The 14,730-nt window shown below is 35.2% G+C and overlaps 1 long non-coding RNA gene across 1 annotated transcript in view; it reads right to left on the bottom strand.

The window, feature by feature from the left end:
- Window positions 1–2,845: 2,845 nt before the first annotated feature.
- Window positions 2,846–14,730, bottom strand: part of LOC134807686 (uncharacterized) — a 353,765-nt gene continuing 341,880 nt past the window's right edge. Inside the window, exons 5-6 of the long non-coding RNA XR_010148766.1 lie at window positions 12,750–12,882; window positions 2,846–4,191 (exon numbers count right to left, since the gene is read on the bottom strand). This is a non-coding gene — a long non-coding RNA (uncharacterized LOC134807686). The remainder of the gene's footprint in view (window positions 4,192–12,749; window positions 12,883–14,730) is intronic.

Here is a 14,730-nt window from a genome sequence, read left to right as displayed (position 1 = left end):
TAAATTAGCCAACATAACACTGAAGAATAAGGGCAAAGTTGGAGTGAATACACACACATACACACATATGGCTTCCATGTATGTATGTTTATGTTTATAGTTTATATTATATGGCAGCACTATGCCAAGTGATAGGAATAAAACAATTTGTAAGACATGCTCTAAATTTGAAGAATTCAAGTCTTTTCCATGTAATGTTTTAGTTATGTGAAATATTGGTGAGATATTTATACACCCATGTGATCAATGGCATGCTGGATTTCATTGAATCACTAACTAACCAATAGGAATTGGTTAGAGTTATCTGCATGTCCCTCACTTTAAGTCTTTTTTTTAGCAAGATTTCCTGCAGAAAAGTAAAAAGACTGACACATATAAGGCAGAGGAAAGAAAACAAGGAAACAAAACTTTTATTTCTATTACTTATCTTCCAATTTAGAACCTGGGTATATGAAATCATGATATTTGAAGCTATTAAGCAATGTGCCTGATACAGGCATATTTCAGTATATAAAAGGACTTGAACTGCCACAGTCCTACTATGAAAATAAGGATTCAAAAATAAAGGGAGAAGAGAATAGGAGCATTGGCTCACTCCTGTAATGCCAGCACTTTGGGAGGCTGAGGAGGGCTGATCACTTGAGGTCAGGAGTTCGAGACCAGCCTGGCCAACATGGTGAAACCCTGTCTCTACTAAAAATACAAAAATTAGCCAGACATGGTAGCAGGCACCTGTAATCACAGCTACTTAGTAGGCTGAGGCAGGAGAATAGCCTGAACCCAGGAGGCGGAAGTTGCAGTGAGCTCAGATTGCGCCACTGCACTCTGTCCTGGGCGACAAAGGTGGACTCAGTCTCAAAAAAAAAAAAAAAAAAAAAAAAAAAAAAAAAAAAAAAAAAAAAAAGAATAAAGGAAGAAGAGAACCATCCATAGAACCATATGAACCATTAGTTCCAGATAGTTTTATGCAGTGCTTAGTTTTTCCATCTCTTATTGACAATGAAAGCTATCTAACTTGAGTCAAAGAGAAATAATTTAATTAATCGAAGGACTCATACTTCTTTATTGGTGTTGGATCCCATAATCAAATTATCATAATTAAAGTAGGACACAGCACATAATTTTACATAACAGTATGATGTGAAACAAAAGTAGCTAATGTTGATGAACCCATTAATGAAAATAAGACTAATTGTGAGCTACAGGGACTAAATGGCCAGAATTTATAGAACTTATTTCCTGTAATAATGAGTGGAACGCGTGTGTTGGGTTCGTTTCTTTGAATGCCCCCTTTTCCCATTTTATCTGTTTTTCTGACTGGACATCCATGACATTATTAGTACAGCAGTGAGGCTGAGTATCACCTCACTATGCAATATTAAAATGACCTAGTGATTTGCAAATTAAGCATCCTATGGAAATTTTTAGTAGCTCTCAGAACAGCATGAGTGTGATTTAAGCCTCCTTTAGTCAAAACATCTGAAATCAGGATTCATTTACAGCTTAATCACTTATATATTGCCATCATGTTCACATTAAGCATATTTTGTTTTAGTACCAAAATAATTAGACAGAAAATACTAATTTGGCCATGCATATCATTTCAATTTATATGCAATGTACATGCCAAATGATGATTTGGAAGTTATTTTCATGTTTTAACCTCTTTGAATAGCCCTACTCATGACTGGGGATGTATAATATCAGGCATGCTTGACAATGGGAGGCCTGGTTGCCAAGTAAGGAATCTATTTTCCAAATTGATGCCAATGCATTGTGTGCCACATATATTCACAATTGCCAAGCAGCCTTTCTAAATGACTTGTAATCCCTCTGCAGATTATGTTTCTAATTTATAAGAATTTTGCTTAATAGCTATGGATCTCCCTCAAACTTTCATTTGTCAAGCATGAAATTAATTTAGAGATTACTTTGTGTTGTTCTAAGAGCATCCCCTTATTATTCACCATATCCTAGAACCAATGTGTTCATTTCCTAATCCCTGTTAATCTTTCATTTGGTGATGTAGAAGTAAAGCAGCAGTTGACACTGGCAAAAGCAGTATTAAAATGTTCATTTTTATATATCCTGTGTCTCTTCTCAGCTTGTTAGTCACGGACTAAATAACATTATTTTCAAGTATTGCGAATAAAAGAGGGTTTAAATCTTTTGTTGTTATATATAGTTAAAATATTCCAAGGATTTACACAAATACCTTAAATGATAGGAAGGCAGAGATTGCAACAGGAATAGGTTGGTATACTTTGTTCTCCTTTGATCCCAAATTAACATTAAAGGAAAAAGTTTTGATTATGTCTGGATATGTAATCTGAGGGTAAGGATGACTAAATTGATTGTCTAATTTAAAATGTTCCTAAAGGAAATGTACATATTTTTGAAATTTAAAACCTGAACATGAAAACCAGATAAAATTTGCTATCTTGTACATGGTTAAAGGACAGCAAGGACCTCTTTGCTAAGTGTTGGTATAAAGGATTCCGTATACATGAAATTTATGTAAATTTGCACTGTATATATGACTTGGGAACATTATTTCCAACTATTCAATTTTTATAAAGTTCCATTTATCTATTATGTTTTTGTTGTTGCCTGTGCTATTGGGGTCATATTTAATAAAAAATAGTGTAAAACCCAAGGTTGTAAACATCTGCTCCTGTTTTCTTCTAAGAATTGTATATTATTAGCTCTTAAATATAGTAGCTGTCATCATTCTCTTATTTGCAGTTTTATGTTCTGTGGTTTCAGTTACCCCTAGTCAACTGTGGTCTGAAAATATTATGCATGAATATAGTACAATAAAACATTTTGAGAGAAAGAGAGACAGACCACATTCACATAACTTTTATTACAGTGTATTGTTACAATTGTACTATTTTATTATTTATTGTTGTTAATTTCTTCCTAACTTATGTATTAAACATATATATAAGTATATATACACACACATATATATATACACACACACATACACACACATTATATATACAGTTACAGGGTTTGATACTGTCCAGTTTCAACCATTGGGTGAGGTCGTGAAACATAGCTTCTACAGATAAGGGGAAATGACTCTATTTGAATCAATTTGAATTAATTTTTGAATATGGTATAATGGTCTCAACTTCATATTTTGCATGTGCATATTCAGTTTTTCTAGTACTACTTGTTGCAGAAACTTTTCTTTTTCCATTAAATTATCTTGGTACCCTTGCGAAATTCAACTGATCTTTAATATTTTTAAATTTAAATTGTAGCGATAGAGTCTCGCTCTGTTATCCAGGCTGGAGTACAGTGGCACAATCCATGGCTCACTGCAGTCTTGACCTCCCAGGCTCAGGTGATCCTCCTGCCTTAGCCTCCTGAGTAACTGGGACTACAAGCATGCACCACGATGCCTGGCAAATTTTAAATTTTTGGCAGAGATAGGGTCTCACCACGTTGACCAGGCTGGTCTTAAACTTCGGGGTTCAAGTGATGCTCCTACCATGGCCTCCCAAAGTGCTGGGATTGCAAGTGTGAGCCACCATGTCTGGGTTATTCAATTGACTGCTTATGTAAGAGTTTATTATTGGGTTATCAATTCAATTTCATTAACCTATATTTCTATCCTTATGCCAGAGCCATAATGTTTGATTACTATAGATTTATAGTACATTTTAAAAGAAAAAATGTCAATTCTCCAACATTTTTCCCTAATACTGTTTTGCTTATTCAGGATTCATTGAAATAGCATATAAATTTCATAATGGGTTTTTACATTTCTAAAAAAAGACCATTGAGATTTTGATAGGGATTGCATTGACACTGTATATTGTTTTGAGTGGAAACATCATTTTAACAGTATTAAGTCTTCTAATCCATGGACGTGAGGTATTTTCCCACATTCATTCATCTATATTCAGAAAATCTATTGGTCTATTATCTTGTTTTCTCGTCGTGTCTTTGTAGCTGGCCTCATACAATGATTTCAAAAGTATTTTTTCACTTTCCATTTCTTTTGAAAGAGTTTGAGAAGAGTGGTGTTAATTCTTTAAATGTTTGATATGACTTACTGGTGAAGCTATCTGATCCTGAGTTGTCTATGTTGGAAGTTTTTTGTTTTGTTTTGTTTTGTTTTAGAGCACCAAATACTTCTCTCTTCCTCCTCTTCTCTTGAGGGTTACAATTGCAGAACTAGTTGGGAAGCAAAATGGTATAAAGATTACCACTGGCTTTGGAGTCCAACAAGCCCAGGTTCAAAACTTTGTGACCTAATATTTATGTTTCTTTTTCCATTGATAAACAATAATGGTAAATATTTATAAGGTAAAATGTGATGTTTTAATATACATATATATTATGGAATGATTAAATCAAACATATTCATCACCTCACATACTTACTTTTTGTCATATGAACATTTAAAACATAGGCTTTTAGCAATTTTGAAATTTATTATTATTACCTAAACATTATTATTGACCATATTAACCATGTTGTGCAATAGATCTCAAATGCTTATTCCTCCTGTCTAACTGAAACTTTGTGCCTTCAACCAACATATCCCTATCTGCTCATCCCCTACTCTCTGGTAATGTCATTCTACCCTCTACTTCTATGAGTTTGACTATTTTTTACTACTGATTCAACTCCCTTACTTGTTATAGTTCTTTTGAGATTTTCTACTTTTTCTTGAGTTAGTTTGGTAATTTATGTGTTTCTAGAAATTTGTTTATTTTATCTAGGTTATCCAATCTGCTGGTATACAGTTGTTCATAGTATTCTTTTATAATTTTTTACATCTGTAAAGTCAGTAGTAGATGACTTTACATCTGTAAAGTCATTTTTCATTTCTGATTTTTATAACTTGAGACTTCACTTTCCTTGGGAGGAGAGTGGCTGGGTTTAAGCAATGACAGGTTTTTAACTGGACTTCAGATCCCTCTAATGGCAGAGACTGATATTTGAGACGGTGATTATCTGTTAGCCAGAGACTTCACTTAGAGGACAATAGTCCGCCACATTTTGTGGGGTATATAAAGTTAAATTATTTCCCATGGTTACTTGGTGGCCAGTGGCACCAGAAAAGCCACTGCTGCAACTGTTGGGAAGCAGGCTGGTGATCCTTTAACAACCAAATCAAGCTCCATGCTTAGGTAACCTACTGGCTGTTGAGCTTGACCTAGTGCTTGAGTTAAAATTCCCAGAGCCATTTCCTTCCTTCTTGACAGATAGAGACTGAATGCCTTCTTTATGGGAAGAGTAAGGCCTGGTGACTTAAGCAAGGCTTATTTTAACTGGTTAAAGGTTTTTTAAGCCTCAGGTTCCCAAGTCAAATTGTGAGTTTAGCTGCTTGAGTTTATTTTATGAGTTGATATAAAGGGTGATCTATCTCACACTACCCAGGTATTTATACTCTGCAAAATCTAGTAACGCCTAAGAATCCCTTCAGCTGTTTAAGGTTTTTGGTAAGGGAAAAGGAGGAAATAGGCCTAATATTTTTCTCACCTAGTGATCTGGTCTCTTCTGATAAGGCTAGACCTAGATACTTTACTGAAGTCTGGCAGAGCTGAGCCTTAGATTTTGAAACCCTACATCTCCTTTCAGCTAAGAAATTGAGGAAAGCCTCAGTGCCTTCCTGAGTCTTCCTCAGTTGGGGTACAGAGGAGAATGTTATCTACATACTGCAAAGCTTCAACATGAGGGTAAGAAAAATCAGAGAGGAGGAATAAGCATGTCCAAAAGAACAGAGCCTCTCTTTGCAACTTTCTTCTGATATCAGGGGCTGCCTGAGTAATAAACTTGTCCTTTAAGATTAGATGTCATTCAGTTGAATTGGGAGACAAGGCAGTTTGTTTCACTAAGGCTTCTCTCAGATTTTCTGAAAAGGCTGAGGGATTTTTATCTAGTTTTTGATCTATCATCGAAATCTTGGAGTAGTTAATAGGCTTGGCTCCAGTCTTTTGCAAACCTTCCAATGTATACATTTAAAAGAGTTTTCTCCATTCTCCAATGCTATCATCATGGTCATATTTAGGGTCCTCCAAGGACACAGCTACTCTCCCAGTTGGATAAGGCTCTTTCCCTTCCCTGGCACTTTGTATAAGACACAAAGTTCAAAGCTCTTTCCCTTCGCTGGCACTTTGTATGAGACATAAAGCTCATCTCCAATGCTCTCCATTGTTTGCAGGGATGCCTGTTTCTCAGCAGCAGTTAGGGTTTGATTTAAGAGTAACATAACATCCTTCCAGGACAGTTTAAATACTTGTGTTAAATCCTGGAAGTCCACTATATGTGAGTGAAGATGGGGTTTGCTCAAAGAAAACTTCAGGGTCTGAGGATTAATGGAGATCCAGCCTGCACTTGAAGAGAATGCAAATTCAAAAATATGTTGTTACCCATCTGGAAAAGGATGAGAGAAAAAGCACCCCTTAGTCTCTTTTATCCTTTCAGAGTTACCCAGGGTGGAGGAAAAGATAGAAAGGTTTACGCTTTCTCCTTTTTCCTCTGGTCTCCTCTGAGTTCCAGCAACTGTCATAGGTGCTGTCCACAGATGCAAGCATCACCTTCACCCATGGATCTAGAAGAGCTAGTTAGCAGTAGTAGTCATGCTTACCTGGGCAATGCCCTAGCGCTCCACTTGTCTCTGGGTCTCTCAGATCTACTCGACCCAAAAGGCTTCCAAGTTAGCCAAGAGGCCCAAGAGAAATTGTTCAGCAATCGGATTTGGTGAAGAAAATCCAATTTAATGAAGAAAGTGTCCTGACTATCCCTGGCTTCTCTTACTAGGACCCTAGTGAAGCACTGAATTCCCAGAGAATGAGATGAATTGACTTCTAAGCATAAAATCCCCCTTTTGTTTAAATGCCAATGTAGCTGGATGCAGAGGAGGTGTCTCAAAAGTACATAAGGATTAAACGTCTATCCTCCCTTCAATGGGGACAGTACTGGGCTAGAATTTGTCTCTCAAGGGAAGCTTCCTCCTGACTGTTGAAAGTGGAGTTTTTCTGTTTACAAATAGGGCATGGGGTCTGACCAGAGGGAATGGAGTTGAGGAAATAGAGGTTTGGGGCAAAGGACCAAACCACCCACAGAGAAAAATCTCATTTCACTAGAAAGTGTGGGAGGGACTAAAATGTTAGGTAAAAACTCTGACTCCAAATTATTTTCAGGCAGAGGTTAAAAAAAGAGGTGTGGGGCTTGGTGGGCTATCCTCACAGTATGCCTTTTAGAAAGAAAAAAATGATTTGTCTCATAGAGGAACAGTTTTAATTCATTTGGCAGTGCTGTACTCTTACATGGAGGAAAACACAACCCAAATGGAGAGTAGGATATTTACTTGGGATCAAATACTCTTCTATACAGTGCCATGAATGACTATCACTGGGAGACTAAAAAAAGCCCTTACTAGGTGAAAGTTTAGGCTAAAACTTTGAAATACCCCCATCTCAAGAAAATCATAAAAGCAGCAATTATTTGAGTTACATTTCTGGTTACTAAGAAACTTTCTAAATGATCCCAAAAAGATTATCTCCACAGGCTGCAAAAACTCCCCCAACATAGCATAAAGAAGGGATAAAAGACATGCTAGCCACCAAAAAGAAAAACAGAGAATGTGATAGGAAAGTCTGGAAATCCTAGTGCTGGCACCTGATGGCTGTTGGAGACCCGAATTAGTCCAGGGGCCTTCAGGTAACACTGAGGTGTGGCCTCAGACAGATGCCTTCAGTTTCCCCAGGACCTCCTTCTAACCCCACGTGAAGGACCTGTCTTAACTTCTGTTGTTTTCTTTCTCCTGTCTCAATAGAGCATACAATTTACATCATCAAACCTATTTTACATATTTTTCCTTATAAAGTAGAACTAGTAATAAGACTATATATATGAGAAGCTGCAAATCCCATTGTAAACTATTTAAGCTCAAAACGTAAGTCTGAAATACATTTTCTATCATGTTCTTTAATGCACTTTTTAAATTTAATTTTTATTTAGAGAAAGTAAAAGTAGCTTATATCAGTGTATATTTCTGTGAGTTTTTATAAACACCTACAATTGTCTAATAACCACATACTCAAGAGGAGAAAAAGAAAACCTACACCACATCAAAGAAATTTAGTCTTGAAGCCACTTTATACAGTCAGCTCTTCCCACTTTTCCACATACACAACCAACTTTGGGAATGACTTATCTATTTCTTTTCATAAAAATTTGCCTTTTACAAAATGTCATATAAATGGAACGTTGCCTTTTGAATCCTGCTTTCTTTACTTCACATAATACATTTGAGATTAATCCACGTGTTGCATCTATTAGTAGTATTTTTTTACTGCTAAGCAGCATTCATTGTATAATGAACACATCATTGATTGCACACTCATTTACCAGCTAAACAACATTTACATTCTGATTATTGGTTATTAAAAATAAAGCCAGTATAAATATTTACATATAGATATTTGTGGTTGCATAAGTTTTCATTTGTCTAAACACCCAAGAGTGGATTACTTGGTCATAACATAAACATGAATGTTTGAATATCTAAGAAATTCTTAATATGTTTTCCAAAGTGGTTGTAGGATCATATAAGAATACCAGTTACTTTGAATCCTTACCAGCATTTGAAGTTTTCACTGTAGTCATAAGTAACATTGTTCTGATGACTAATTATGTTAAACATGTTTACATGTGCTTAGTAGCCATATATATTTACTTTAGTAAAGTATCTGTTCAAATATCTTGCCCTTTTATAATGAACTTGCTATTTTGCTATTATTGAGTTTTAAGAATTTTTATATACATACACACACGTAAAACAAAAAGAAAATATACATATTTATTCTTTTTCTTCTTTTTCTGGATTAAAGTCCTTGGTTATAATAATAATTTGGAAACATTTTCTCCAGTATTTGCTTCCATGATCTTTATAGTGCCTTTCACAGAGCAGGAGAATTTAAATTTCATGAAGTCAAATTTATTAATATATTATTTTACAAAAATTATTATTTTCTAAGATACTACATTATGCTTTTGGTGTAGTATATAATAAATATTTCCTGGTACATTATCATAAAAATATTTCTTTAACTTTTTTTCTATAAGTTAGTTTTAACTTCTTTATTTAGATTATTCATTTCATGTTAACTTTTATGTAAAAGATATGACTTAAGGTTAATTTATTTACATGTGTGTTCAATTATTCCAGGAAAATTTCTTTTTAAGACTGTAATTACTTTATAGAATAGCCAAAATTTAATTAACCATTTAAGCATTAGTATAATTCTATAGTCTCTATTCTGTTCTACTTATCCAAGTATCAGTCTTTTCTCTAATATCAAACTCCGTTGATTGCTCTAGATTGGTATTGAGTCTTGAAATCAGATATTGCAAGTCCTTCTATTTCCTAATACACTTGTATTTCCTAATTTTTTTTTGTTTTCCTAATTTTTAATTTTTGGGGGTACATAATAGGTATATATATGTATGCGATACATGAGATATTTTTATGCAGGCATACAATGTGGAATGGCCATATCCTGTTAAATGGGATATCCAATACCTCAAGCTTTTATCATTTATTTATGTAATGAACATTCCAATTATAATCTTATTTTTTAAAATATTGTACTATAAATTATTGTTCACTGTGTTAACCCTTTTATGCTATCAAATACTAGATCTCATTCACTTTATCTAACTATATTTTTATACCCATTACCTATCCCTTCTTCCAATACCCACTACTCTTCCTAGCCTTTAGTAACTGTCATTCTGTATCTCCATGAGTTAAATTGTTTTAATTTTTAGCTCCCACAAATGAGTAAGAACATATGAAATGTATCTTGATTTTACTTAAAACAATGTCCTCTAGTTCCATCCTCATTGTTGTGGATGACAGCATCTTGTTTGTTTTCATGGCTGAATAGTACAGCACTGTGTATATATATCACATTATCTTTATCTATTAATATGTTGATGGACACTTAGGTTGTTTTCAAATCTTGAATATTTTGAATACTGCTACCAAAAACATGAGAGTGTAAATATCCCATTGATATACTGATTTTTCATCTTTTGAGTATATACCTAGCAATAGGATTGCTGAAATATATGGTAGTTCTATTTTCAGTTTCTCAATGAGCATCCATGCTACTCTCCATGGTGATTGTACTGATTCACATTCCCACCAACAGTGTATGAGGGTTCCCTTTTCTCCACATCATCAGCAGCATTTGTTGTTGCTTGTCTTTGAATAAAAGCCATTTTAACTTGATGAGGTAATGAAACTGCCTTTGCAAAAATTATAAGTGAGGAAATTATGACAGTGAACAAAATCAGACTTAACTGACTCCATCTTGCTTCTAATCTTTAAGGTGTCCTTGTTTATTCCTGGGCATTGACCAAACTAACCTTGGGAAGAAATTTAGTTTATGGTTTGACTCTGAAACAATATTGATTAATAACCCTTTCCAGAAAAGACCTTCTGCCTTGGGACCAGTCTGCCCTTGTAGGACTAACAAATTAGCTACAAGAGTAGAAATTATGGTAAAGGGGTTATGTAGCCTCTGGATGCAAGAGTCTGAAGCTCCCCAAACTGCTCCTGGGGATAATATCATTATTGTAAAACCTAGAATCAATGCTTAAGATATTTTTCAAACACTGCACTTGGTGCATCAGCTGACTCCACCTAGACTTGTAATCTGGCTCAAACCAGTTCTGCAATTCCACCCAGGAACAGAAGACGGCAAGAAAACCTCACTCTGACCCTGCTATGATTCCATCTCCAACCTTACCAATCAGTATTCCTCGCTCCCAAACCCCTACCCACCAAATTATCTTTAAAAAACTTCAATCCCCAAATGCTCCAGAAGACTGATTTGAGTAATAATAAAACTCCAGTCTGCTACACAGCTGGCTCTGTGAATTACTCTTTCTCCATTGCAATTCCCCTGTCCTGATAAACTGGTTCTGTCTAGGCAGCAGGCAAGGTGAACCCATGGGGCAATTATAGTGATACCTCATTGTAGTTTTGATTTCCATTTCTTTGATAATCAATAATGTTGAGCATACTTTCATATATCTGTTTACCCTATGCATATCTACTTTTGAGACATGTCTATAGAGAAATGCTCATTTCTTGGGTTAGATTATTAGTTATTTTTGTATTGAGTTGTTTGAGCTTCCTATATATTCCGGTTATTAATCCCTTTTAAGATGAGTAGTTTTCAAATATTTTTTACATTCTGTTGGTTGACTCTTCACTTTGTTGATTGTTTCCTTTGCTGTGCAGGAGCTTTTTCAACTTAGGGTGATCCCATTTGTCTATTATTGCTTTCACTGTCTGTGTTTTTAAGGTATTACTCAAAAAACATTTGTCCAAATAAATGTCTTAGAGAGTTTCTCCAATGATTTCTTTTAGTAGTTTCATAGTTTGAAGTCTTAGATTTAAGTCTTTAATATATTTTGATTAGAGTTTTGATTAGGGGTATAGTTTCATTCATATATATATGGATGTCCAGTTTTTCCAGCACCATTTTTTGAAGAGACTATTATTTCCCAAATGTATGTTTGTGGTACCTTTGTTGAAAATTAGTTCATTGTAGATGTATGGAAATGTTTCTGTGTTTCTGGCCTCGTACCTCGTCTACCCAGTCCCTGTACAGTGTCCCTGACCTGTGGTGAGTAAAAAATGTCACTTTCTAACAGGCCCAGGATCCTCATGTTTTTAGGACCTCAAGAAGAGAGGAATTTACCCAACTCATAGGTGTTTGAGGGTACAAACTCATGGCTGGGCTCGACTTTAAAAAGGTCTGATATAAGATTCCTTGTGGAACAGAGTTCCTTCAAAGACAATTTGAAAATCATATGAAAAATAATTATTTTTGCTGAACTTTATTTTGCAAACAACTCAGTCTTATCATAATTTGTTTTTAACAAAAATGAGGACTAAAGAGGGAAAAATTATATTTCAAAACTTATATGTTATTAAATTCTGTTCTCATTAGTTATTTTTAAGTTTTTTTCCTACATTTTAGACTATTCCTGCTTATTCCTTTGAATCAACTAGTGATTTCCTCCTGCTGCTCAGAAGAAACAAAAAAGGATGTGTAGTGAAAACAACAACAACAACAATAAAACTGGATCAATATTCTAGTACTGGTTAATTATCTTGCAAATCATGCCAGGTAATAGGAGTAAATATGATACCCATAACCCAGAAGTTTTTTGGGGGGAGAATAAAACCATTGGAGATAACCAAAGCCAAGCCCATGCACCCAAATCTTAACAGACATAACTACAATCATCAGTTATCCAACTGTGTCAGCAGCCTTGGAATTTTTAAAACGTCATTAACCCCAGTCTTGTTTTAACACATGTTCTCTTATAACCTAAATTGTTTCTTTTTGCCTAGAGCCTATCACGATCCAAATAGTGATACAAATAGAACCACGCATGGATGTGCTCTTCTTAAGAGGACCTTTAGATTGATCACAGGAGAAATCCCAGCTGCTATCCCCCATATGATGCCCTCTCCAGCATGAAGTAGCCAGAACGATCAATGCACAACGTCCCTACCTGCACTTAGGGTTTTCATTCCTGGGAAATGGGGAATGGCGGAGGGTGGAGGCGGGGAACAAAACAGTTGGCAGACAGTTAAGACAGGTTCTTGGTAGAATTCTTTTAAACACAGAAACAGCCTGAAAAATCAAGCTGCAGCTGCACAGATAAGGGAGCAAAACCAAACATAGAAATACCTTTGTTCTTTGTGTAATCAGCCGGCTCCCGGAAAAATATTTCCTCCTCTTCTACAGACACGTGCAGACACTTACATGGTGGGCTTCCTGGGAACTTCCATGAGAGGGAGGCTTGCCTGAGACGTGCCTGAAGCTGCAGAGATAAGGGCAGTTACACAGATAGGAAAAATTTCTTATAAAAACCTTTGCATTCGACTGTAAAAACGGAAACCTTCTGGGGCCTCTTCTCCACTGCAGAGAGTTTTGTTCTTTTCCTTATAAAACTTTCACTCCAACCTCACCCTTGGTGTCCATGCTTCTTAATTTTCTTGCTCATGAAACAAAGAGTACAAATAACACCTCAGACAATGAGACTGCTTCATTGATCCTAGACGGCTTCAATATCAAAAAGATAATAAAATAAAACAGGCCAGGTGCGATGGCTTATGCCTGTAATCCCAGAATTTTGGGAGGCTGAGGCAGGTAGACCACTTGAGGCCAGGAGTTTGAGATCAGCCTGGCCAACATGGTGAAACCCTATCTCTACTAAAAATACAAAAATAAATAAATAAATAAATAAATAACCGGGTGTGATGGTGTGCACCTGTAATCCCATTGACTCAGGAGACTGAGGCAGAAGAATTGCTTGAACCCAGTAGGTGGAGGTTACAGTGAGCTGATATCACACCACTGCACTCCAGCCTGGGCACAGAATAAGACTCCATCTCAAAAATTAATAATAAGAAAACAAACAAAAATAAACAAACAAAAATTCTCATCCCTAACTCATGCTGCCTTGAACATGAATCCTTTAGTGTAAAGTAGCTTTCTTTTTCCTTCTACTTGCCCAAACTTTACTTGTTCTTAAAGGCCAAGTTCAAGCCTCAACTTCCAAAGCTTCTTCAAAATGCAGAGTTCTGTCTTTAATATATTACTTCTATTATATTCTGCAGCACTCTTTTGGAATGAACCCAGTTTGATTCTACTTTGTAAATTTTTTTTAGCTCTCCACCTTCTCTTCCGTCAATCCAGTTTGTATCATTTGTTATAGAACAGTGTCTGTCATGCATAGAGGCTCAATAAATATGTTAAATAAGGGAATGAAACATTAATGAATCATATGTTTTTAATTCCCAAGTTAATGCTAACTTGCATGAGGCTAATTAAATTAAGCATGCCTAGTATCTGGCTTTAAAAAGACATGTGATGATCCAAGTAGAAAACTGGTTAAGCCCTCATCATCATCTCTCATCTCTCCCATCTTCTTTGGTCTAAAGCATAGTTAAAATGGATTACTATGAAAACAGTGGGATTGACCCCTTCCCCACAGTTATTCCTTTGGATTCACCATAAAGAGTACTTTGTGATAATCAGAAATTCTACATCACAATGGCTCAGAATTTTGTCATAGGATGTTTGCTTTTGGTTACCTGACATGGGGAACAATTTCACAATGCCTAATTGTATCCTTTTTCAATGACTACCTTTGCCCTTTTACTTTGTAAAAGTTTGTTATTTCAATTGCATGTAAATAATTTGAATTCTATGTTCTATTGAACCTCACTCATTATATGGTGAGATTCCTTCTTTCCAATTACTTTATTTGTATAATAGAGTTGCATTTCTTTTGTAGGCACGTTTCAGTAATGTTCTTGAAGAGCCAAACAATTCAGAAAATATTGAGCATTTAGTTTAATAAAACATTTAAACATTAGTGATTTAAAATCAAAATATCAGGTTCCAAAATCAGAGCTAGCACCAACGTAGTGAAGTAGGAAGCCATTTAAACTTGCTAAGATTCAGTTCCTTCTATATAATGTGGACAAGACTAAGAACTGCTTGTTAGGTTAACTTTCAAGATTATGATCAATAATGAAAACTCTTGCTAGTAGTTAGTATTAGAAGTAATGACAACAGTTTTATTCATATCATTATCATAATTATCATGTTTACAAATATTAATATAATTTAATATTTAACATTATGAAATCCCAAAAAATAG

This window comes from Pan troglodytes, chromosome 11, assembly GCF_028858775.2.
Source record: "Pan troglodytes isolate AG18354 chromosome 11, NHGRI_mPanTro3-v2.0_pri, whole genome shotgun sequence".
NCBI lineage: Eukaryota > Metazoa > Chordata > Mammalia > Primates > Hominidae > Pan > Pan troglodytes.
Note: the sequence above shows the minus strand (reverse complement) of the source record. Positions and strands in the feature narration are given on the sequence as shown.